Source organism: Lissotriton helveticus, chromosome 7 (assembly GCF_964261635.1).
Source record: "Lissotriton helveticus chromosome 7, aLisHel1.1, whole genome shotgun sequence".
Classification (NCBI taxonomy): Eukaryota; Metazoa; Chordata; class Amphibia; order Caudata; family Salamandridae; genus Lissotriton; species Lissotriton helveticus.
In genome coordinates this window covers 1,656,080,871-1,656,107,999 of record NC_136068.1, presented here as the reverse complement: position 1 = coordinate 1,656,107,999, position 27,129 = coordinate 1,656,080,871, and the positions used below count along the sequence as shown (strand labels likewise).

General features: G+C 40.8%; 1 protein-coding gene across 1 annotated transcript in view; it reads left to right on the top strand.

The window, feature by feature from the left end:
- LOC144770641 (otogelin-like protein) overlaps nt 1-7,694 on the top strand; it is a 202,146-nt gene extending 194,452 nt beyond the window's left edge. Inside the window, exon 3 of the transcript XR_013598964.1 lies at nt 7,599-7,694. The gene's annotated coding sequence lies outside the window, so the exon portion shown is untranslated. The remainder of the gene's footprint in view (nt 1-7,598) is intronic.
- The last annotated feature ends 19,435 nt before the right edge of the window (nt 7,695-27,129 follow it).

Below are 27,129 nucleotides of genomic sequence, written 5' to 3'. Positions count from 1 at the left end.
ACTGCACACAGGCACTGCGGTGGCAGGCCTGAGACACCATTTTAGGGCTACTCATGTGGGTGGCACAATCAGTGCTGCAGGCCCAATAGTAGCATTTGAATTACTTGCCCTGGCACACTCAGTGCACTTTACTAGGGACTTCTTGGTAACATAAATATGCCAATCATGTATATCCAATCACAATAACAATTTACACAGAGTGCATATGCACTTTAGCACTGGTCAGCAGTGGTAAAGTGCCCAGAGTCCTATTGCCAACAACCACGGGTCAGGAAAAATAAGGGAGGAAGAAGCAAAAAGTTTGGGGATAACCCTTCAAGGAGGGCCATTTCCAGCAGCAATTCACATAACCCTGGTCTTTAACAGCATTTCCTATTTGTAATGGGTATACAGGCACATCGATCAACCATTTTTGCGAGCTTAAGCGAAGCAATTTTCAAAAATCGTCTGTTTGCGCCCGTAAAAAGGGCTTCTGCGATGCATCAACCTGTCAGCTTCTCGCAATTTAAGAAATCGCAAATTATTGAGATTTCTTAAATTACGATTGCATTTAAGGAACTGCAAATTGCGATTCCTTTAATTGCAATGCATGATTGAATTGCATATTGCAATTTTGCTAATAGGGGGCGCAAATTACCATCAATTTGTACTTGATGGTAATTTGCAAGAACCACCAAAGTGCATTTTTTAAAGGTGTAGGTTACACACACATTCCCTTGGGGAATGTGTGTGCGCAACATGCATGCAGAGATCAATTTCAGGGGTGCAACAGGGTGTCCTTTTGACACCCTTGCACCTTTGAAATTGCATGCGCAATTTGTGAGTACCTATTGGTACTCGTAAATTGCGCATACAATCTCCCATTCATTCCTATGGGCCTGTAGGCCAATAGGAATGAGAAGGCATTCCTTAATTGTGAGTCCCAGTTTGCGAGTCGCAATTAAGGAATGTTTGGGAATTGCTAATATTATAGCGATTCCTACATGCATAGGCTTTTGCAATTCCTTATTTGCGATTCCTTAACAATCACAATTAAGGAATCGCAAAAGAGTACATTGATGCATGTGCCTGATAGTTCCTAATTGGTAACTATGGCTATGCTTTGCTTTGCACTGGCTTGTCTGACCACCTACTTCTGACTGCATAGCAGATCACACATGCTGCATGTGCATGGTCTCATGGAGGCGTTATTGAGGCCAGAGCCACTGGAACTTTCTTAACTTATGTACCTCACATGGTACATGACTCCAGTATGAGAGCCCAAATGTGTTTCAGTTGGGAGCCCACTCACATGGTACAATATCCAAGGGTATGCTTGCCTGACTGAGACACATCTTTACCTGTACCATACTTGTAAATGATCAAATATGTACATTTGAGCTTAGAGATGCATGGGACAATGTGTACAATATCATCCACTCAGCAGCTCTGACAGGTACGGTACTCATGTTACTTAGGGAACAAGTATGCATGAATTGAGATGTATCTAATGTACTCATTTACTGGTGTCTGCTTTTAAGAGGGCCTCCATATAGCATCATCTTACTGAGTATGGTATGTGAAATGTGTAAGTGCACAGCATAATCAAAGTCAGTTACCATTGTGTAATTTGGAAGTGATGCGGCTAAGCACGATGTTCTGCAAAATGGCCAAAAGGTGCATGTCTTAGGCATTCTTATGTATGTATGACTCTGACAGCTTTACCAATGTGTGTCGTCCAGTCAGGTCAACTATGTCATCTGAACCCTTACCAGCTGGAGGGCTACAAAGCTAATAGCCTTGCATATGTACTGTGCTGTTGTTGCATATTAAATATGTGCAGTACATTTTACAATGTGATTTACATATTATGTCTTGTAGCTTCGCCCCCTATATACACAAAACCTGAGATGGCAAACTTCAAGAACCCCACTTTCACAGCTGAGTGCCTTCATCAGCGCTAATTGCAAGTGCAAGGGGTGAGCTGTCAGATTATGTGGGAATTGCCAGATTCAATGTTCATCCTTATCAAATTGAACTTTTGGAAGGAGATAAATAGGCCAGGAAATGTTGTGCTGGTGTGTTGCATGTCTATCAGCCTCTGACTACTGTCTACAGTCAAGGAGACCACTCTGCCAATCTGCGATGGACCACATGATAGTTAATTGACCTGGGAGCCATGATGCCAGTGTCAGACAATGCTACTATATGTGCTAGTGGATAAACGTCAAAAATTGGCGTTTCTGTGAAATATACAGAATGTATGTCAGTTGCATATGCTATGATATTGGGAGAATATATTGAGCAATGGTGTTGGCCACTGTGGAGTTACTACGGGTCAAATATGAAACATTTTATCTGCCTCTGTATGATGTGGGGTACTATTTCAGCATCCATTGTTACATTTCAGACCTGCCAAGTTATCTGTATTGTTACCAATGTGTCCTGATATGGCTCCTTGTCTTATCAATTGCAAAAGGTTATGAAACAAGACGTACAGTCAAGACATAGCACTTCTTAATTTGTTAAATTCCTATCTCATAAAGGCCATAGCAGGATGCAGCAAGTACACTAATACACAGTGAAGGTGGAAATGTGTACCATTCCATGGGTACCAAAGATCTTTGGGGCAGATTTACAAGAACTGACACATCTTTGCATATTGTAAAAGAAACCCTAGGGCCACCCTGGATGCGTCTCATTTACAATGCGGCACACCGTGACGCAAGGATTGACAGATGTGTGATGCATCTATTGGCGTAAAGGCAACGCATTGCTGGAGTAATGTCGCAAGCACAAAGCAATGCATGATTGAATTGCATATTACAATTTTGCTAATAGGGGGCGCAAATTACCATCAATTTGTACTTGATGGTAATTTGCAAGAACCACCAAAGTGCATTTTTTAAAGGTGTAGGTTACACACACATTCCCTTGGGGAATGTGTGTGCGCAACATGCACGCACAGATCAATTTCAGGGGTGCAAGAGGGTGTCCTTTTGACACCCTTGCACCTTTGAAATTGCATGCGCAATTTGCGAGTACCTATTGGTACTCGTAAATTGCACATACAATCTCCCATTCATTCCTATGGGCCTGTAGGCCAATAGGAATGAGAAGGCATTCCTTAATTGTGAGTCCCAGTTTGTGAGTCGCAATTAAGGAATGTTTGGGAATTGCTAATATTATAGCGATTCCTACATGCATAGGCTTTTGCAATTCCTTATTTGCGATTCCTTAACAATCACAATTAAGGAATCGCAAAAGAGTACATTGATGCATGTGCCTGATAGTTCCTAATTGGTAACTATGGCTATGCTTTTCTTTGCACTGGCTTGTCTGACCACCTACTTCTGACTGCATAGCAGATCACACATGCTGCATGTGCATGGTCTCATGGAGGCGTTATTGAGGCCAGAGCCACTGGAACTTTCTTAACTTATGTACCTCACATGGTACATGACTCCAGTATGAGAGCCCAAATGTGTTTCAGTTGGGAGCCCACTCACATGGTACAATATCCAAGGGTATGCTTGCCTGACTGAGACACATCTTTACCTGTACCATACTTGTAAATGATCAAATATGTACATTTGAGCTTAGAGATGCATGGGACAATGTGTACAATATCATCCACTCAGCAGCTCTGACAGGTACGGTACTCATGTTACTTAGGGAACAAGTATGCATGAATTGAGATGTATCTAATGTACTCATTTACTGGTGTCTGCTTTTAAGAGGGCCTCCATATAGCATCATCTTACTGAGTATGGTATGTGAAATGTGTAAGTGCACAGCATAATCAAAGTCAGTTACCATTGTGTAATTTGGAAGTGATGCGGCTAAGCACGATGTTCTGCAAAATGGCCAAAAGGTGCATGTCTTAGGCATTCTTATGTATGTATGACTCTGACAGCTTTACCAATGTGTGTCGTCCAGTCAGGTCAACTATGTCATCTGAACCCTTACCAGCTGGAGGGCTACAAAGCTAATAGCCTTGCATATGTACTGTGCTGTTGTTGCATATTAAATATGTGCAGTACATTTTACAATGTGATTTACATATTATGTCTTGTAGCTTCGCCCCCTATATACACAAAACCTGAGATGGCAAACTTCAAGAACCCCACTTTCACAGCTGAGTGCCTTCATCAGCGCTAATTGCAAGTGCAAGGGGTGAGCTGTCAGATTATGTGGGAATTGCCAGATTCAATGTTCATCCTTATCAAATTGAACTTTTGGAAGGAGATAAATAGGCCAGGAAATGTTGTGCTGGTGTGTTGCATGTCTATCAGCCTCTGACTACTGTCTACAGTCAAGGAGACCACTCTGCCAATCTGCGATGGACCACATGATAGTTAATTGACCTGGGAGCCATGATGCCAGTGTCAGACAATGCTACTATATGTGCTAGTGGATAAACGTCAAAAATTGGCGTTTCTGTGAAATATACAGAATGTATGTCAGTTGCATATGCTATGATATTGGGAGAATATATTGAGCAATGGTGTTGGCCACTGTGGAGTTACTACGGGTCAAATATGAAACATTTTATATGCCTCTGTATGATGTGGGGTACTATTTCAGCATCCATTGTTACATTTCAGACCTGCCAAGTTATCTGTATTGTTACCAATGTGTCCTGATATGGCTCCTTGTCTTATCAATTGCAAAAGGTTATGAAACAAGACGTACAGTCAAGACATTGCACTTCTTAATTTGTTAAATTCCTATCTCATAAAGGCCATAGCAGGATGCAGCAAGTACACTAATACACAGTGAAGGTGGAAATGTGTACCATTCCATGGGTACCAAAGATCTTTGGGGCAGATTTACAAGAACTGACACATCTTTGCATATTGTAAAAGAAACCCTAGGGCCACCCTGGATGCGTCTCATTTACAATGCGGCACACCGTGACGCAAGGATTGACAGATGTGTGATGCATCTATTGGCGTAAAGGCAACGCATTGCTGGAGTAATGTCGCAAGCACAAAGCAATGCATGATTGAATTGCATATTGCAATTTTGCTAATAGGGGGCGCAAATTACCATCAATTTGTACTTGATGGTAATTTGCAAGAACCACCAAAGTGCATTTTTTAAAGGTGTAGGTTACACACACATTCCCTTGGGGAATGTGTGTGTGCAACATGCATGCACAGATCAATTTCAGGGGTGTAACAGGGTGTCCTTTTGACACCCTTGCACCTTTGAAATTGCATGCGCAATTTGCGAGTACCTATTGGTACTCGTAAATTGCGCATACAATCTCCCATTCACTCCTATGGGCCTGTAGGCCAATAGGAATGAGAAGGCATTCCTTAATTGTGAGTCCCAGTTTGCGAGTCGCAATTAAGGAATGTTTGGGAATTGCTAATATTATAGCGATTCCTACATGCATAGGCTTTTGCAATTCCTTATTTGCGATTCCTTAACAATCACAATTAAGGAATCGCAAAAGACTACATTGATGCATGTGCCTGATAGTTCCTAATTGGTAACTATGGCTATGCTTTGCTTTGCACTGGCTTGTCTGACCACCTACTTCTGACTGCATAGCAGATCACACATGCTGCATGTGCATGGTCTCATGGAGGCGTTATTGAGGCCAGAGCCACTGGAACTTTCTTAACATATGTACCTCACATGGTACATGACTCCAGTATGAGAGCCCAAATGTGTTTCAGTTGGGAGCCCACTCACAAGGTACAATATCCAAGGGTATGCTTGCCTGAATGAGACACATCTTTACCTGTACCATACTTGTAAATGATCAAATATGTACATTTGAGCTTAGAGATGCATGGGACAATGTGTGCAATATCATCCACTCAGCAGCTCTGACAGGTACAGTACTCATGTTACTTAGGGAACAAGTATGCATGAATTGAGATGTATGTAATGTACTCATTTACTGGTGTCTGCTTTTAAGAGGGCCTCCATATAGCATCACCTTACTGAGTATGGTATATGAAATGTGTAGGTGCACAGCATAATCAAAGTCAGTTACCATTGTGTAATTTGGAAGTGATGCGGCTAAGCACGATGTTCTGCAAAATGGCCAAAAGGTGCATGTCTTAGGCATTCTTATGTATGTATGACTCTGACAGCTTTACCAACGTGTGTCGTCCACTCAGGTCAACTATGTCATCTGAACCCTTACCAGCTGGAGGGCTACAAAGCTAATAGCCTTGCATATGTACTGTGCTGTTGTTGCATATTAAATATGTGCAGTACATTTCACAATGTGATTTACGTGTTATGTCTTGTAGCTTCACCCCCTATATACACAAAACCTGAGATGGCAAACTTCAAGAACCCCACTTTCACAGCTGAGTGCCTTCATCAGCGCTAATTGCAAGTGCAAGGTGTGAGTTGTCAGATTATGTAGTATGCAGCAAGTACACTAATACACAGTGAAGGTGGAAATGTGTACCATTCCATGGGTACCAAAGATCTTCGGGGCAGATTTACAAGAACTGACACATCTTTGCATATCGTAAAAAAACCCTAGGGCCACCCTGGATGCGTCTCATTTACAATGCGGCACATTGAGAAGTGTGGCTCACTGGTTAGAGGAGGCAGACCTGGAAGCAGAGGTCAGCCCGGGACCAGGCTTCAATTCCCGGCTCGGCGGGGTCTTGAGTCCTAAAATGTCCATGGACTCGACAAATCTCGCTCCGGTGCCTACTCGATTCACGGGTTCACATTCTGCGACTCTGGGCAATAGCTTGCTTAATCTCCACAACGGCCCTTCGCGGTGGGATGCCTGGCTTTCACCTTGCGGATACCCTGCCGGGGTTATCTCACAGGGGAATACCAGGACGGGTTCCCTAAGCAAGCGCTTAGAAACCGCTTGGTGATTTGCGCTATATAAATTCCTGTACATTTACATTTACATTTACGTTTACATTTACCGTTAAGCAAGGATTGACAGATGTGTGATGCATCTATTGGCGTAAAGGCAACGCATTGCTGGAGTAATGTCGCAAGCACAAAGCAACTCCAGCAATGCTTCGGAATACCTATTTCTTCTATGCTGTATCACTCCTTATACCTGCATTAAGCAGGTTTAAGGTTTTGACGCAGTGGCATCATAAAAGTGACTCAGTAAAATCTTGTAGGTCACTTTTACTAGGTTTTTTGCGTCGGAACGCCCACCCTGCATACATTATACCTGACGCAGGTATAATGTGATGCAGGGCTTTACAACGTGATGCATCTCCATAGATGCGTCACGTTGTAAACGTGTTGCAACGTGGCGCATTGTTTACAACGCCGCTGCCTCACAAAAGTGATGCAGCAGTGGCGTAAAAGTGTTGCAAGGGGCTTGTATATCTGCCCCTTTGTTTCCAAACATGCTCAGTACTGGCATGGTCATAATTAGATCTGTAAATGGTGTTGCAATTGCACAGTCTAACAATTTGTCTTTCTTTGCAATTAGGCCTGAGGACATCTCATAGGCTAGATAATGAGTATGTGTATAGTCACTCTAAGCTGAAAGATGATTTAGGCTATAGGAGATGCTACCTTAGGTGTAATGTAAAATATTTCATGATGTTGATATCTGCTCCTAGTCAGCCTTTTAGTGACATTTATCCTCATTGTCTTAACAGATAACATGACTGAGCTGCGCCAGTACAAAAAACGAAAGGGGTGCTACCACTACCTCCCCTACGATGGGTCACCAATGCACACAGGAACATGAAGAGGCTAAATGAGGAGGAAAGGACCCAGAGGAAGTGGTCTGTATTTCCGATGGGACCACCAACCACCAAAGGGGGAGGCTCATCTCAATATGGGTAATCCACCTCTGGAGCCTCACATACAGCCATTCCAAGTATCTCTAGCAGCTGGCCTTCTATACCACCGGGACCCCAACTTCAGCTCACAGGAGGGCCCTCAGGTTTTGAGCTTGTCAGATCTCACACTCAGAATGACAGTCCTTGAGAACAAGGTGGACCAGTCCTTATTCCAGTGGCAGGATGTAAAATGGACAGTTGGGGAACCAAATGTTGGTTGCCACAGGTACCTCTTCTAATGTCCCCCCTACTTGATAGGCTGAGGTTTTAACAATAGGTTTTTATAGTCAGTTTAGGTTAGTGTAGTTATAGCGATAGAGTAGGGATAGTGGGTTAGTTTGTTAGTGGATAGGGCTACTTTGTGGGTAGTTGATGTTTGGGTGTAGTTTATGTTGTTCCTGTGTGAAGACATGACTTAAGGAGGGTGGGGTTGATGTTTATCATGTCATGCTAAATGTGTAGAGTAAGCTTAGTTAAGTTGCAGTAGTTTTATTTAGTAGATAGGCTAAGATATTGAAGGGTAGTTCAGGATTTTGTTATAGGGTAGTTACATCAAATCTAATAGTTCACTACATACTGGTGTTTGTAATAATTTAGTGCATGGGAGCTAGCATGTGTGCTCAGGTAAAGATTTGCACAAGCATTAGTCTTTGCTTGTAGTGTCTGGCATTATGTGTGAGTTGGTTTCTTATCTATGAACAGCGAACTATCAGGCTGCCCAGGACATTCCATAATTTTACGATTAGGCATCGTTGTGTAGTGGACCTGGCAATCATGAATTAATTATGACATAGTGCTCATTTATGTGTGTGTTGCTAAAGCAACATGCCTTGGGGGAAGGTTTGCTCAATAGCTTTTGCACATTTAGTAATTATTTGGACTCATACGCTGATGGCTCCACTGTAACCTCCCACAAATGCAGTGTTTACTTGTCAGCCCAATGTTGCATGCTTGCTAGTAACCTTTGAATGCACCCGACACTTGTGGGGTGACTTAACTTACCATTTGCATTAACTGCATGATACCAGTTGAATGTATTACTTGGCACCTGGAGTAAGCACTTACAAGTCAGCACACTCATAGTGATTACACAATATGTTACAAGCTCACTGCCTATCATTGTCCCAGAATCTGCAAACAAAAATGCCCCTTTGGCCAGTAGTTGGTGTAGTTGCCTCCCAGATTGGCTAATGGTGAACCTGGTCCTAGACCCTAGAGACAGATAACACACAGGTAGTAATTATAAGTGCATTTATTTACAAATCATCTTCCTCCTCTGATGTGTGCGGTGACTCTTGTGAGGGTGGTGTTATAGATGCGGCAGCTGAGGAAGGAACACACACATCAAGGGCAGAAAATGTGTATCCTGTGCCTGCATGAGCATTTATCAGTACCAAAAAATGATGCAGAACAAGAGCGAGGAGGATGTGCTAGTTATGCAACACACCAGTAACATTGCTGTAGTAGGCGGCCATGTTGTTATGTTTTGTAATGTACTCCAATATAGGCCTAGGTAGTCACCTAACCTTTCACCTATATTTCCCTGACATTGTACTACATAACAGTTTTTAGTATTGACCTTTTACCTAGTAATATGCTGCATATATGTTGTGTGGTTTTCCCAGAAATCTAGCCTCATTTTTAATGTATAAGGATTCTGAAAATCACAGCAGGATTACCATGTTCTGCATATCCCTCGGCTGACATGACACAGCAAGGTAGAACCCATGAGAGAACCTTTTGAGTATATAAGCATCATATCTTTGCTGGGTCACGCAGAGGAGAAATACTTCCATGCTGCCACATTGAAGCGAGACGCTGAGTTTCCTGCACGCCGACACTCCAGCACACAGTGGCTGTACATTTCTCGCTGGGTGTCCGTTCAAGACCAAGACGGGGTCCTTCATTCTCTTACACCAGGTAATGGCATTGGCCTCATCCTGGGGGGATTCTTGGCTCTACACCTACATACATGTTAGGTACACTTAGGTACATCTAGTTAGGGTTGGGGACGCATTATTATTGCCATGTATTTATATACATGAATATATCCTTTGTTTTAGCACTACAGTAGAAATCTACCATCCATTTACTCTGTTGGTTCTTAAAATCATTTATATTTGTTTCTCCCTTATGGTTGTTTCACCACACCTATTTTACAGTAGAATTACGCTGGTTCAATATATCCTAATTGAAGATGTCCCCACCGTTTATTCTGTGTATCACTCTGAGAAAAAGTGAGCACGAGTGACTTAGCGAAATGTACTGTGCTGTTTCCATGATCCCTGATGGTACAGGGTTGTCATGTTTGATAGTTGTCGGAAACTATTCTCTCCTAGGTCAGAGGGGCTTATAGAGGCACTGCAAGCTAGCTGGTATACAGGCGACCATGGAATAAGTCTGGACACCAATTCCACAGTTGTTGTCTAAACTCTCTGATCCTATATAGGTTTATCGGAACTACGCAACATGGTGCCGCCAACATTGGTTTGGGTGTTATTTAATGGTCAAATCTGAGTAGTTCAGGCCTGCTGTTTTCAAAGATCTCTACTCACATTTACCCAGAGATGTCTGGAGAGGGAAGGGAAAAATCAGTTGCAGCAGAGTAGGCATATCCTATGTATTGGCTGTAGGTTTAATCAAGCTTGAATATACTAGTTCCCTATTGTGCATAAACCTTATCTCAGTTTCCTTGAAACTCTTCCAACAATGTCTGAAGAAGAGAATGCTGCGGCTGCATTATGTGCGGATGCAGGAGGAAACAGGAGGGTGCTGTAAACATTTTAGAAAATGTCAGAACTGCCCTTACTTTAAAATTAGCAGAATTTAAAGTAACAGCAAGAGGATGGACTGCAACCCTCGTGATTGAGGTACACGAGTGATACAGGAAAGAGGTATTTTATTAATGGGTCAAATTCCCATCAGCAAATGCACGCACAAAAGATGAAATATCAGAGGAATATTGTCCATATGAGGACATTGAAGTTCCACTCACCTACTAGGAACATATAAACTGGTTTAAAGGCACCTTCCCACACACAACAGAGCAAGGTCCACTTGGCAGAGATGGAGCCACTTGTCCGGTCATAGCAGCTTATGCACCACATCGAAACATTGACACAATCCAGGTAGCCGACTTACGTTCACTACACAAAGAAAGAATAAAACATAACAGAAATCTGACACAGTTCGTTATGAGAACACTCACACTTCAGCCAACAAGGGCTACTCCAGCAGGACAAATCCAAGGGTCTGCAACCAAAATAACTCCACAAAAGCTAAATGTAGCAATGGGTAACATGTTTGGAAAATAACAATCCTAGGCAATCCACATTTATAAAATTAAACAACAATAATGTAATAAAAAAACAATGCAACAATTTAAAGAAAACATGAAATACCCGAGTGTGCAAATGTATCTAAGTTTTAATAAAAAGTTAATAAAAACAAATTATACATTTCATTACAATACAATACTTAATTTGTATATTCATATAGTAAAATCATAAAAAGTAGTGGCAGATAGAGCACAATTCTGTATCCGACACGCATTTCGGTGTACAACAAATGCCTTCTTCAGGAATTGCCACAAAATTCAAAAAACATTTAAAAATACATAATATTAAAATCATGACAACAATTCTACAGTTCACATATTTAAGTACATTATATTAAGAACAAAAGCACAAGAAAGGGTATCTCAAACTTGGATAAAAAAATTCATATAAAAAAACACATATGCATATCCTACATTTAGAAAACTTAGATGAGTGCCCATCTATATGTCATAGAGAATTGGAGATCTAGGACATGGAGAATTATGGATAGTTTGGAAAGTCTGGAAATAGAGGGGATCTAAAAAAACAAGTTTTCTATAATGACCGTCTAATTAATGGCAAGGTCACTATATAAATGGAATTCACTTTTCTATTCATTCTCAATTTATCTAAAGTGAAAACGACCATAATCTTAATGAACATTATATGGTTCATTAGTGTTTGTGGGATGTATCAGCTGAAAAAAGCAACTTTTATCTGCATTAAATAAGGCAGTTATAAATGATGATTCTTTAATATAGCTTTTAATGAATTCACACGATGAATTTAATCTCAAGACGGTTAAATTATTTCAAGGATGGAAAAAAGCTGTCACAGGTTTTTATTCTTTCTCTATAAAAAAACAAGTGCAAAGCTTACTTAACGGAGATACTTTTAGGCGACATACAATAAACAGCATAGATTCCAGATTTTTTGATAGATCTAACTCTATGTATAATTTCGGTACCTGATTAAATTACAGCGAGAAACATCAATGCGTGTCTTGTAGAAAAACACTTTGAAGAAAACGAGTCCTAACAAAAGGAAATGAACTGCAAGTATCTGAATGAAATCATAGAGAAACCCGTCAGGAGAATAATTTATTATAGGTTTGCTAGGCTATTAATTAAGTATGGATATAGAAAATCACCTCTTATCTGATATATAAAGCCAAAATGGAGTACTAGTCATGCTTGTAGTTTAAAAGGGGGGAACAGCGGACTTTCAATCTTTCAGCAAACGAATTAGTGTTTCAAGAATATTTTTCCTTTGAGCCTGTATGGTCGATAACGAGAAAACAGGGAAAGTATTAATTCTTATTCTTACAGTATTGCTATGTCACCGAACCCTTATTTATGGCAAATGTAATTCCTTAAAAAACCCGTACCTAACAAAGCTGTACTTAATTACAGGGGCCTGGAGATGTAGATATAGAACATCGGGATTGATAAAAAACGCGAGACAAAAAAAATTATTTTACTGCATACTATTCTTCCGTGTGCTGGTACACGATATCCCTCTATGCCTAACAGAGATACAACCATATGAAAATATATCTAGATAATGTCTTGAAAGTGATTCCTAATATGACTAAAGCTAAACTATCTTGGTTACCTGATGTGGCTTCTTTTTCAAATATAAATCGAGCCGAGCGCTTTCAATCCGCTGGCGTTTGTGAGGAGTTAGTTGAACGGCCTCGCTCGACATCCGCACCATTTTATTTTGTAAAGTCACACCCCTAATGGACCATGTGACTAGCTTACAATGAAAAACTAGAGCGGAACAAAACCAATGGGACGGCAATAGCTCCATTATTTTAAATGTTTCTTTCTCTCGTATTTTTGAAAGAATTTTCATATAGATGTTCAGAAGAAGCTATATGCAACATGCGCTTCTATATTAGTTCTGTTGTTAATATTACAAATCATTATATATGTCTTTCTAGTTTTACCAGTAGGAAATCTACAAAAATAGATATAGAAGAAAGACTATTTTCTCGTCTCATCTGAAATTTGAGATCACATTTATTAGTGACAACATGAAAAAACCCTAATTAACTGCATAAGACCAGGAAAATTATCTATTAATGTTAGCTAAATTAGCATAAATATTTTGGTAATGGATTCATTTACTTGTACTTTATAAATATTTTTAAAGGACAGCCCTGAAATTGTCACCAAAGAAGAATGCTATGACTGTTGCCCGTTTCGCTTGGCAGACGATGCTCTGTACCAAATAAAGGATTTGTTAAATGCCAGTTGCGTGGTCAACACTTGGAGCTTTGATATATATATAAAATTCAGTCAGTCTTTATGTGACCAAGGGCTCTTGAGACCGAAACGCGTCATCTGCCTATGCTGTACTGGATGGAAAAGGTTAAATAAATCATCTTGCCTATAGAAGTGGTCCGTTTCTCTGTCTTCGCCGCCGCGCTGTGGTGGAAGTAGCTGGAGTTGCTGTTCGAGATATATATATGAACAAGGGCCACTTGGCCCCAAACGCGTCATCGCTGGTTTTTCCATCTGACCATTTCTCTGCAGTAAAGAATTGTTACCCTCAATTGTGGTCCGTCTCCTGCTTCGCCGATCTTGTGAGATTGGATGTGGCTCTAGGGAGTTCTCTTGGAATATATATATATATATATATATTCACTGAAAAAACCATAGGTTATAGACCATATATAGTTAGGAATTAGCATTTACAAAACCTTGAAAATTCACTGAAAAAACCATAGGTTATAGACCATATACCGTTAGGAATTAGCATTTACAAAACCTTATTTTACTCACACAAAACCATTGAAATTCCATATATAGTTAGTTGCACTAACTATATATCGCGCACCCGCAATCCACTGCTGATGATGTCACATATTACATCATTCATGACATGGTCAGTGACATCACTGATGATATCACTGATGACATCTCAAATGACATCACTGATGACATCACTGATGACATCATCCAGTGACTGTGTGTTTCTGTAAAGTTTAAATATGTTTTACATATTGAAGAATGAGTAGATGTATAAGTGTCTGGATGAAGCATTTAGTAGGTGGGTGACTGACTGTATGAGTGAGTGATTAAATGTGTCTCACTGAGTGCATGGGTTAGTGACTAAACTGTCTTAATTTGTGCATTATTATGTCTGTTGTTCTGTAAACTGCTGCATGTGTTGATCAATAGCTATATGAGTAACTATATGGGTTATTAATTGATTGTCCAAGTATTTGTATGGGAGACTGAGTGTATGTGTGGCTGGCTGGGAGATGTGTGACTCTGTGCAGATCAATGTGTACTTGTATCAATGATTGTATAAGAGAGTAAGTATGTGTTAGTATATGTTTGAAAATGTAAGGTACTCTATGTTTAACTGTATAGATTAGAAAATGGAAGTGTGATTGATTCTTTACAGGACTGACTAGGTGTGTGAGTAACTCCATGGATGAGTGGCAGAGTGTGAGTGTCTGTATAGGTGTATGAGTGCATATGATAGTGTTGTAAAGATGAGTGATTGTATGTATGAATGATTGTATGGGTGAATGAGTGAATGTGTGTGTAGACGTAGGAATCAGTGAGTGCGTATGTAGTAACTAGTATTGGTGTGTCAATGGTTTCAAAAATTATACTCTGTATTTAACACTGGGTGTAACAGAGGTTATATTAAAGTGTGAGGAGATGCATTGTATTGTCACATTAATGATATCATCATTGATGTGACCATTGATGTCAAATGAGATATCATCAGTGATGTCATCAGTGATGTCATTTGAGATGTCATCAGTGATGTCATCAGTGATGTCACTGACCATGTCATGAATGATGTAATATGTGACATCATCAGCAGTGGATTGCGGGTGCGCGATATATAGTTAGTGCAACTAACTATATATGGAATTTCAATGGTTTTGTGTGAGTAAAATAAGGTTTTGTAAATGCTAATTCCTAACGATATATGGTCTATAACCTATGGTTTTTTCAGTGAATTTTCAAGGTTTTGTAAATGCTAATTCCCAACTATATATGGTCTATAACCTATGGTTTTTTCAGTGAATTTCAATGGTTTTTTAATAGCAAATATCATAAGCTGTCGAATGTCAAGTACGTGGTAAGTAAAAACATTTTCGTGTTTATGCACACTGATCTGCTTTGAATGCTGCCCCCCACCCCTCATTTCTATTAGGAGTACTCTCTCTTTGCAGATAGTGAAGGGTAGTTAACGCAGGCCTTTGCCCCCGTTGTAATCCGTCGTGCCTGCTTCTCTCTCCATTTGATTGATTGTTCTCTTTGGTTCATTCTCTATTTACAAACAAGCACAGAGTCGCAATACTCTGTTTAGTCTTTGCAGATAGCGAAAAATCGTGTAAAAAAACAAAAGGAATCGAGCAAAATCAGTAGGCCACTAATGGGATCTCTTTTTGACCTCGCTAAAATAGAAACATTAAGAACAACCTGTTGAAAATAGCAATGTGTATGTACATAAGCGGCGTCCATTTGTGTTCACAGTACCCCTTGTTGATTGTTTGAATCGAGCATTGAATTGTTCGAAGTTGGTTCTCTTAAGGATCTTCTCTGCCTGCAAACGAGGAAGAATAGGAATATTCTCTCTCCCTTTGCAGATAGTGAAGGGTAGGTAACGCAAACCTTTAACACGTCGTGCCTATTTCGTTCCTCATTGATTGATTGTTTGCCCAAACATTGACTGTTTGGGAATTCGTTCTTTTTGGAGGTATTCCCTGTTTGCAAATATACGTAGGAAAATCTTTGCAAGTAGTGAAAGGGTAGGTAATGCGGACCTTTCTCCCCCGTTGTAATCTGTCATGCCTATCTACTCCCCACTGATTGATGCACCTGTTTCACCCGGACCATTTACTAGAGATACGTCATCTGGCCCGACCAGAGAGCACCCCTAGTGAAAAGGACATATGCAATAATAACGAAGTGATCACTGTATCCTGTTAACAGAAACTTTAGCATGAAACAACCTGGAAAGAAAAGAATAGGAAAACGAAAATCAGTAGGCCACTGATGAACTTTTTATTAAATAACAAACAAAGAAACGATAACAATACGTAATGATAAAACCTATTATTGTCCTAGAAACAAGAAACGTTAGAAGTAAGCCTGTAATAAGAAACCTGAAAACATCGCCCCTCACTGCCCCAAAACCTGTCTGTCCCACCGCCTGCCACGGCCAAATAACGGCAAACTGGGAAAGATACAAGTCAGCAGACATCCGCCCCATTCTAGAAACTTCCAAAGGGCAACAGGTTTTCGGCTACGCCCAGCCGGAAGCAACACATATAAGACGGGTCCTGCTGCCACGCTTTGGCCAGGAGATCATCACGTAGGGTGTAGCCGGAGGAGAGGCCGAGGCCAGCGGGACCCGGCCAGGGGGATTGACAACGCTGGAGAGTTGCAGGGGGGGGAATGTCCGTGTCCTCGACCCTCCCCTCTCTCTCCCAGTCCGGCCGCGGTGGCCCTTGACAGTTGCAGGTAGTCCCGCCACATTCTCTACCGGTCCGGCCACCAACGGCCGGGGCCGATGGGATCCGGCTGCAGCCGATAAACCAAGGAACCCGTTCATGGGGCCAGAGCAAGGGGCGTCCGGCCGACATCCACCGGAAGCCCGGCCCGAAGACGGACGGGACATTTCTTCTTTCTTCAATAATGGCTTTGACAACACTGGGGGGGGATGTCTTGCACATGCCTCCGACCCCCCCCCCTCGTCCTCATCGCCTGGTCCGGCCATAACAAATCTCAAGCGAGACGCCGTGGGGTGCACTGGGAGGGAGAGACGGTGCGAACAGGCCTCTCCCGCCTCCCCAGTGGAGGCTTCCCACCTGCACCCTCAGCGCTCCAGGCGCCCGGAAAAGGGTTCTTCCACTGTGGCGATGCTGCAACGTCTCGCCCGGCAGGGTGGAGCCCGTCCGCTCATTTGACCCCGCGATCGCCAGTAGCTACCGAACTCTCAAAATGGCGGTCGACCTGGCAAGAGCGGGCCCAGCATAAAGAAATGGCCCGGTCACTGGTTGACTCCACCACCGTAGTCCTCCACGACCTTGAAGATTCTAGAGGAACCGCGGGGAGTCTCCGACCCCCGCAGACACCCCCGATGGGGAATGACTGCCATGATCGCCCGTGGAGTGACGAAACTGTATCCGCGGGACGTCGGCGCTCCCATGCTGGCGCCAGCCTCACTTTGAATGACTAGAATCCTGCAGACCTCAGTTCCGGTGAAAGCACACTGTGACCCGGTAGGAAAAATTGTTGCACCCCCTCCCCTTTTTGACTGATAGTTCAAACCACCGATCCTTTCCTTTGCCCTTTTACCAGAACTTTGGAATGCCTCCCCCTCTTGTACATTTTCTACAGAAAACAAAACATTAACCACTACATTAGCATAGCAGTTGACACCAGAACTGTTTTCAAATTGAAAACCAACAACATCTTCAACAGAATCCTTTTTGTTTCTGCTGTGACCCTGCTACAGCACAGGCATTGTCCCCAGCAGTAATTCTGCAATGCCGGTAAGTATAGCTGTGGTGCCTACTGGACTCACTCACCCCCGCGGCGCCCCACGCCGTTATTTGCTGGGCGGCAACTTACTAGACATCACCTTCGTGACATCCAGATTTCAGCGCTTTCTGCTGCCTTGGAACTATTCGCACAACAGACCGCTACTGACAATCCACCCCCCGGGACGCCCCACGCCGGATACCCAAATCAGTGCGGCACCCAGGCAACATCTTCTGAATTTTCATAATTTGAAAGAACTAGTAACATGTCCTCATCAGGAATTTCCTCATGAAAAGTCTGCAATGATGATTCTTGTAACTCTATGGTCTCCAAACATTCGATACATTCGCCATCAAGAGATTGATCAAAAAAATCCTTGAGGTCATCTCCTCCTTGTGAGAATATTTCATTATTGGTGCTGTCAATTTCAATAAATGTATTGGATAATTCAAAAGAAATTGCCACGGTCTCTTCGTTGTTTAAATGTTTTTACTGTTTTTGTTTTGTTGTATATATTTATAAGTTATTAAAGTTTTATAATCCTACTACTTTGTTGGAGTGCTATATATTTTTAATGTGACACATAAATGTAAAAACTTTGATGTACAAAGAGTCATCCCTGGAATCTTCCGCTTCAGGCTCGGTCCCCTCCCCAATCACAATACAGGATGGTTTTCAGATAGTAGGAACACGTGTGGTGTGACGGATCTCATCGGGTGTGGGCCTTGATCTACTATAACTCCTTTGAAGAGGGGTGATTCTTTACAGCTGGGGCCATAAGCTACATCTGCAGGGCTAGCTGATAGCCTGGACAATCGGACACAGAGGAAGAGGAGTGTCAGAGGGTGCGGTAGTGAATAGGGCGAAAGGGAGGTGTCGGGCGGGCACAGAGTGTGATTCTCAGGGAAGAGCAGCGCAGATGGGGGGAGGTTTATTGCCCATGCATAAGACAGAGAGCGGGGGTGACCAGTGCCTGGGGAAGATGCTTGCGAGGGTGGGGAGCCATGCTACGAATCGACAGACCGCAGAGAGTGGGTCTGGTCAAGGCATCTAAAATGGCTGCCGTGCACGACAAAAGTGTGGCATTTAAAAAAAGGCAAGATGGCGCAAACAATGTTTTTCAACACTTCCTCATTTCCTTCGAATCGAACGTTAACAGACGTTGGTGCATAGTACCAAAGTTAAGCGATATTTATCGCTAACGATGCTTACCAACGATTTTTTTACCGCTAAGCATCGTCAGAAATTATCGAAGATAAACCTTGCTATTATCAAGGTTTATCGCAAATGCGATAAAAAACGGCCGCAATGCATGAATATCGCTAAAAAGTCAGCGATATTCATGCATTACCGAGCTAATGCTCTTAGCCATGTTATCCACCTCCCATTGGATAACATGGCTAAGAACTGCTCAGGGCAGGTGTTAGTTTTTGGAGATATTCGCGCTTAGCGCGAATATCTCCAAAAGTTGGTAAAAGGAGATAGATATCTTGCATGTTGTAATGCAAGTTATTGTGGTATATGGAACTCATACCATAATCTCTCAGGAAAGCAGAAACCGATCCTTTTGGGACCGCCTGAGAAGGCCTAGGGGGTGAGGGGTACTCTACTTTGCCCCCTTTTCACGTTCCGAACTATTTTATTTTACTCTCTTCTGTAATTACACAAAATAGCAGCGATAAGATGCATCAGAGACACACAGTGAGAGAAAGGAGGCCGGAGATGAAGAAGAGATGTCAAATACACATTGGAGATTATATAGTGGGAGAAGGGAAGTAAATATGAGTAAACTTACCATGTAACATAAAAATGTTGCACTCTATACTATAAGTCTCATTTTATACTACAATCACTTCGCTACAACCTCATAAATTAAAAATAAAAATGAATAATGTCTCAAACAATTTTTGATTTCTAAATATAAATTTATTCTTCTGAATTTTCTAAATTTGAAAGAACTAGTAACATGTCCTCATCAGGAATTTCCTCTTCAATCATCTCATCTGGAATCTCCTCATTAAAAGTCTGCAATGATGATTCTTGTAACTCTATGGTCTCCAAACATTCGATAAATTCGCCATCAACAGATTGATCAAAAAAATCATTCAAGTCATCTCCTCCTTGTGACAATATTTCATTATTGGTGCTGTCAATTTCAATCAATGTAGTGGATAATTCAAAAGAAATTGCCACGGTCTCTTCATTGTGAGCCATTTTATTTTGAAATTGCTTGCTGTAAATTGCAGAAAAAAATAATCACTTTCATTTATCGTTTTTAGTAATACATAATATAAAACTAACTTTATCAAGTATTTAGTATAACAGAAGGACTGCAAATAAATAACAGAAAACATTTTTCAAATTATCTTCAAGTGTACAACATAGTTCCCCTTACAAATTAACAACTCACCTTTTTAAAAGTAGGAGAAGTGTTAGTACTGTGTAAATCAAACACCAGAAATTGACCACCAAAAATTCCTCACAAATGTACCTCAGACAGTAGTATCCCAAAATGGCTGTGGTTTCCTCTCATTTGAGATATATACATAACCAATTAACTTTCATCACACACAAATACAAAACCAAAGTAACATTTTAATTGGTTCTAAATTTCAACACTTTCAAATGTGTTTTCCCCATGCAATTTTCCATAGGACATTTACATACGTCTACAGCCTGAATGGCTGAACGGAATTACACCAAACTTGGCAAAATGGTACATCAAACCTAAGAGGTCAGGGAGGATCTACTATGCCCCCTTATGGTCATTTGCCCCTTCGCTTTGGCCTCCTCTTGTCTCTCGATCCTACCGAGAGACAAGATGGCGGCCGCTACAGACTGTTTGGAATGTTTACAGACGCCGGAGAACCAATCAGCTTCGCAAATCTCCGTAACGCGAAAAGTACGCGAAGCGGAGCGCTGTTACAGATATATATCTTTTTTTGAACGTTAATTTCTCAAAATCCACTGGAGCACATATATTGAGACCTAGCAAAGGCACATCGGGCTACCAGTCCCTAATATTTTGCCAAGTTTCGTGCAAATCCATTCAGCCGTTCGATTATTATTATTATTTTTTTTTTTGCCCCGCGGGGCCCTTTTAAAACCTCCACATCAAACCTAGGGGGTCAGCGAGGATCTACTATGCCCCCTTATGGTCATTTGCCCCTTCGCTTTGGCCTCCTCTTGTCTCTCGATCCTACCGAGAGACAAGATGGCGGCCGCTACGGACTGTTTGGAATGTTCACAGACGCCGGAGAACCAATCAGCTTCGCTTCACAAAGCTCCGTACCGCGAAAAGTCCGCGAACCGGAGCGCTGCCCGGTCCGCTGTTACAGATATATATCTTTTTTTGAACGTTAATTTCTCAAAATCCACTGAAGCACATATATTGAGACCTAGCAAAGGCACATCGGGATACCAGTCCCTACAATTTTGCCAAGTTTTGTGGAAATCCATTCAGCCGTTCGGGCTAAAAGTGAGGCCAACCGCCCTATGGAAAACTCAATGTTAAAAACACGTTTTGGGACCCCCCTTTTTTCTCGGCCCCCCCTTGACGAACCCCCCCCAAATTTCCAGGGGCTGCTCAGAAACAAAATGTTCCATTTTCCAGAAAATTTCAGCCAATTCCGTCCACAAACGCCAAAGTTATTAGACATAGAATTTTCAAAATTCCCATAGAGAAAAAATCCTAACTATATATACCTACTGGCGACCGCCAGTAGGTAATAAATATATATATATATATATTATGTACTCCGCTGCCTCGCCTCGCTCCGGGATAACACCAGCCAGGGCATCAAAGAGCTCACGGACACGGACCAGAGAAGTTTCCTTACAGTTTATTGCAGTGCAGGTATGTCAATGTCGTTTCGGCTCCACGAGCCTTGTTCACATGACAATGTCTGTTAAACGGGTGCAACCTTTTAAAGTGCCAGTGAAATTGAGATGATGTCACGTGTTGAAAGTGCAACAAGGACATAGAAGACATACTATTCGTAAAACTTGCATTGATCATTGCATTAACATTTCATCAATAAATACTGGTATAATACCGCATTATCATAGTTAACAAGATGTTTTTATATAACAAACAGGAAAAAGTATATTTTTGCCGCTAATCCAACAAAAATTGTTTGGTTTTTTACGTAAAAGTATGATACTCAAAAGAGGGTTCAATTACAATTATAATTCATATTGGGATCAAATAATATACATAAATGCAACCACGATACATGTAAAAAATGATTTAAGAGGTTATCTCCTACACATTATTTAAATTCAAAGTTAAATATTTCCCATTTCAAAAATTACTTTGTATACTCATGTAGAAATCTGGAAAATCAACCTTGTGTCTCACCAACAAATAACTTGATCAACCATATCTTAACACTGGAATCGAATTATCAAAACATAGCAATATTTGTAATAAAGTGCAAATGCATATGTAACCGAATGGGTAATGCCAATATACCCACTCATATGTGCAAATTACGCAATAAATGTGCTAATTGGCTGTTTAATGTGCAAATACTGCAATTTGTGCAAAACCATTGAATCTTGCTATCCTCTAAATCCGATTACTGAATAAATATGTCATCAGAAATTAATTGACTGGGGAGGCTTAAAATGAGTAACAAATGTATGGAGATACATCCTAATTATGTTATTTTTTTACTTTGGGGGAAAATACTGTTGGATTCTACCTCCTATGATCCCATGGTGTAATAACTCCCCTCAGCGATAAACTACATGCACGTTTTTAGATGTCCATGTGAAATGTCAAAAGTGAAATTACTTTGTGAATACTATTGTTGGGCTGACTAGGTGTGAAAACCTAACACAGTCCACATATTTAAAACGTGTGATCAAAACAACTTAACACATTCTAACAAATAGCAGCACATCCAATTATAAACAAACCTTGTTGTTTTCTTACTGAATTCTTACATTCACCTTAAGCATTAAGTTTGATTTCCTGACAGTGATCCCCAGCCGGGTGATCACTGATAACGCTAAGGTAAACACGTATATAAATCCTCCGTGACATTAAGACCAGATGGTGACTTGGTGTTTAACAACAAAATGTATTTGGTCTCTAACCTTCTCAGTTTAGTGTCTCTGTCACCACCTCTTCTGTTGTTAAGGATGGAGTCAATCACCCAATATTTTAAACCACTATTGTTGCTTTGATGAAATTCCCTAAAATGCCGGGCAACCGGGTAGGTGTTGTCACCGTTAGAGATGGCCCGTAGATGTTGGAGAACTCGTAAGTGGACAGCATTTTTCGTGCTGCCGACATATCTCAATAAGCAGGGACACTCCAAAATATACACAGCATACTCGGTCTTGCATGTTAACACCTGAGATATGCTGTGTACCTTGTCGGTGAAGCCATCCTTGTAGGTTTTAGTGTTTTGGCCATGGAGGCAGGCTTTACAAATCCTACATTTGTAAAAACCTTTGTTCTCTTGCCACCAGGTCGATTTAACAAGAGGTTCAGGGTTGGTGACTACCAAATGATCCCTTAGTGAGGGGGCCCTGCTGAAAGTGAGAGAGACCTGACTGGGGAGATCATTGCCTATGATGGTATCGTGGGTAACCAAAGGCCAGTGTTTGTTAAGGATTTTACGTATCTGTTGATGTTGTCTATTGTATCCTGTAATTACTCGGAAACAATTGTTTACCCCTGGTGCATTAGCTGATGTATTCTCAGTAATTGCTTTCTGTCTATTACTGGCTTGGGTAAGAAGATCATCCCGGGACGGTACCATAGACTTGTCCTTCGCTTTTTGTAACGTATGGTTCGAATAACCTCGTTCCAAAAAGCGCGTTATACACTGGTCCTGAGCAATTTTTAAATCCACGGGGTTACTGTAGATACGTTTCAATCGTAGCATCTCCCCATACGGAATACTTGATATCAAATGTGAGGGGTGTGCACTTGCTGCGTGCAGTATGCTGTTGCCGGCAGTCACCTTACGAAAGATCCTGGATTCTAAATGGCCTTCTCTAATGTAAAGTTCAGTGTCCAGGAAAGTTACACTCTCCTGGCTTAGAGTGGCCGTGAATCTCAGATTTAGTTCATTGTTGTTAATCTCCTCTATGAATTTGAGTGCCTCTTCCTCACTACCTCGCCAAATCACCAAAAGGTCGTCGATATAACGAAACCACGCCACCAAATTGTTGCGAATATTGTGGCGATATTCATGCCCAAGGACCAGTTCCTCCAAAGCTCCCATGTGTAAACACGCGAAGCTTGGGGAGAAACTGGCCCCCATTGCAACGCCCTGTAACTGACGGTACAACTGGTGATTGAAAAGAAACACATTGTTTTCCAAGCAAAACCTCAACATGTCAAGTAACATAGTATTATGATCAGATAACTCAGGTCCCCTTCTAGAGAGGTAATGATCAACAGCTCTAATGCCATCCTCATGCGTAAAACTTGTATAGAGGGATGACACATCTAAGGCGATTAGCCAATCACCTGTATATATCGTTGCAAATTCTGTTGCTTTCGGTGATTTCCACACCAAAGAAAGAAGGACCTCCAACAGCAGGCAAATTATCAGTGGGAAGATTTATTAGCTCGCATAAAATGATATTCCAGGCATGACGCGTTTCGGTTATCCAGTAACCTTGATCACATAGCGACACTGCAGTTTGTCATAGTTTTAAATACTAATTTTTTTCAAACATTTCGATCATGTGATTATAAACAGTGAAAAAATACTTCTGTCGATGCTATGTCTTCAATACATAAATAGCGGTCAGTTAAAACATTGGATAGGTTCTTCTTAATGACATTATGTACAAATTTTCTGCGTAAATGCATTCTCTCACGATTTATAATTTTGCATAATAAATAATTTGTTTAAACATGTATAGATGCCTATTTAGAGATTCAATTTTCATTCTCATTAACTTTGCACCATTGCATCTAGATGGTAGTATCAGCATAAACGCCTTGAAATGATTATCTGCATTCTGATGCATAGATTATATAAACATCTCATATTAAAAACTCTATGAAAATATTCAATATGAATTTAAAACATCTCGGCTTGAATGCCTATAAAATGAATATGTGCAAAATTACGCTTGTTAGTGCAAATCGAGTTTCTGTGCAAATGCTGCACCTGATTAAATTTGTACCTTACAAATCATTGCAATCAGAACCATTATCCCCATGTAAACTGTAATGATTATTTTCTACGAGCTAACACTGGGTTACATGGTATTGAAAATCCAAGCCTGGATATCCAAGAATCACCCCCCCTTATAAGCTCATAAGATATTAAAATTCATAGACTCAACAGAAAGTACATAGTGCTGTACAAAATGAAAAAATAAGTGAATTAGATAAAAAAAGATTCATTCGACCGTAGATGCTAATCAATGACATTCTTTTTCACGAACTCATTTTTCAACATTATCAGATTGAGTTTTTCATCAGGAATTTTTATAGAAATGTATGCATGTCCTCCGTGGTGTTTAAGCCGTTAGGAGACTTGCTATTGAGACATAGACACCATTTATCAAAAAACGGTCCTTTTTTGGTGTCTAAAGCCTATGTATTCACTTCCTGTAACAATAGCAAATTGTGTGATCAAGACAGCTTTTGCAGTCGAAACGCGTAACTTTTGCTGAAATAAACTGTGGCACATTCTGAGCGCGAATATTTTCTTTGAGGAAAGCTGATGTGGAGTGATATATATATATATATATATATATTCACAGAAAAAACCATAGGTTATAGACCATATATAGTTAGGAATTAGCATTTACAAAACCTTGAAAATTCACTGAAAAAACCATAGGTTATAGACCATATATAGTTAGGAATTAGCATTTAGAAAACCTTATTTTACTCACACAAAACCATTGAAATTCCATATATAGTTAGTTGCACTAACTATATATCGCGCACCCGCAATCCACTGCTGATGATGTCACATATTACATCATTCATGACATGGTCAGTGACATCACTGATGACATCACTGATGACATCTCAAATGACATCACTGATGACATCACTGATGACATCTCATTTGACATCATTCTTGTGCTAATACGATAAACCTCTTCAGACTCTAATATAACCTTAGATACACTCAGTGTATACAGACACTCACACACTGTCACTCATCCATGGAGTTACTCACACACCTAGTCAGTCATGCAAAGAAACAATCTCACCTCCATTTCCTCAACTATACAGTTATACACACCTTACTTATTCAAACATATACTAACACATATTTACTCTCTTATACAATCCCTGATACAAGTTCACAATGATCCATACAGCCACTCACACATTCAGTGGCTCTCATGCACAGTTATTTATATATGCCAACTCTCACATGTACTGTGTTTTACATATGTACTTACTATGACATGTAGCATTGAGATATCCATTCACTCATCAATACACTCATGCACACAGTCAACCGCCCATGTAGCTTTTTCCACATGCACTCTTGAACTCATACACCTAGTGAATCAACTGCTCACACATCTATGCACAGAGTCACACACCTCCCAGCCACCCCCACACAAACTCAATCTCCCATAGAAATACTTGGGCAACCAATGAATAACACATATAGCCTCTCGTATAGCTAATGATCAACACATGCAGCAGTTTACATCACAACAGACATAATGATGCACAAATTAAGACAGTTTAGTCACTAACCCATGCATTCAGTGAGACACATTTAATCACTCACTCATACAGTCAGTCACGCACCTACTAAATCCTTCATCCAGACACTTATACATCCACTCATTCTTCAATATCTAAGACATATTTTAACTTTACAGAAACATACAGTCACTGGATGTTGTCATCAGTGATGTCATTTGAGATGTCATCAGTGATGTCATCAGTGATGTCACTGACCATGTCATGAATGATGTAATATGTGACATCATCAGCAGTGGAATGCGGGTGCGCGATATATAGTTAGTGCAACTAACTATATATGGAATTTCAATGGTTTTGTGTGAGTAAAATAAGGTTTTCTAAATGCTAATTCCTAACTATATATGGTCTATAACCTATGGTTTTTTCAGTGAATTTTCAAGGTTTTGTAAATGCTAATTCCTAACTATATATGGTCTATAACCTATGGTTTTTTCTGTGAATTTCATTGGTTTTTTAACAGCTAATATCTGTAGCTGTAAAATGTATTCTTCTTTAAATCCAAAAATATATTTTATATGTTTATGAATAATTTTTTTTTTAAATATTTTTTTTTCTTCGTTCCCGCTTCGCGAATCGGGAAGCTTCCCGTTAGCTGACCTTGATGCCGCGAAATAGACCGCGAGCCGGTAAACGTTTCTTTACCGCAAGTGCCGCGTTAGAAAACAACATCGTGACGCCTCCCGTCCGCATGACGTTTCACGTTGTCGCGTGATACGTCATATGACGTGCTACGTTAGCGAACTGGTACGCGAAGCGAGTCGCAAAGCGCAGGTTTCTGGAAGCAAACC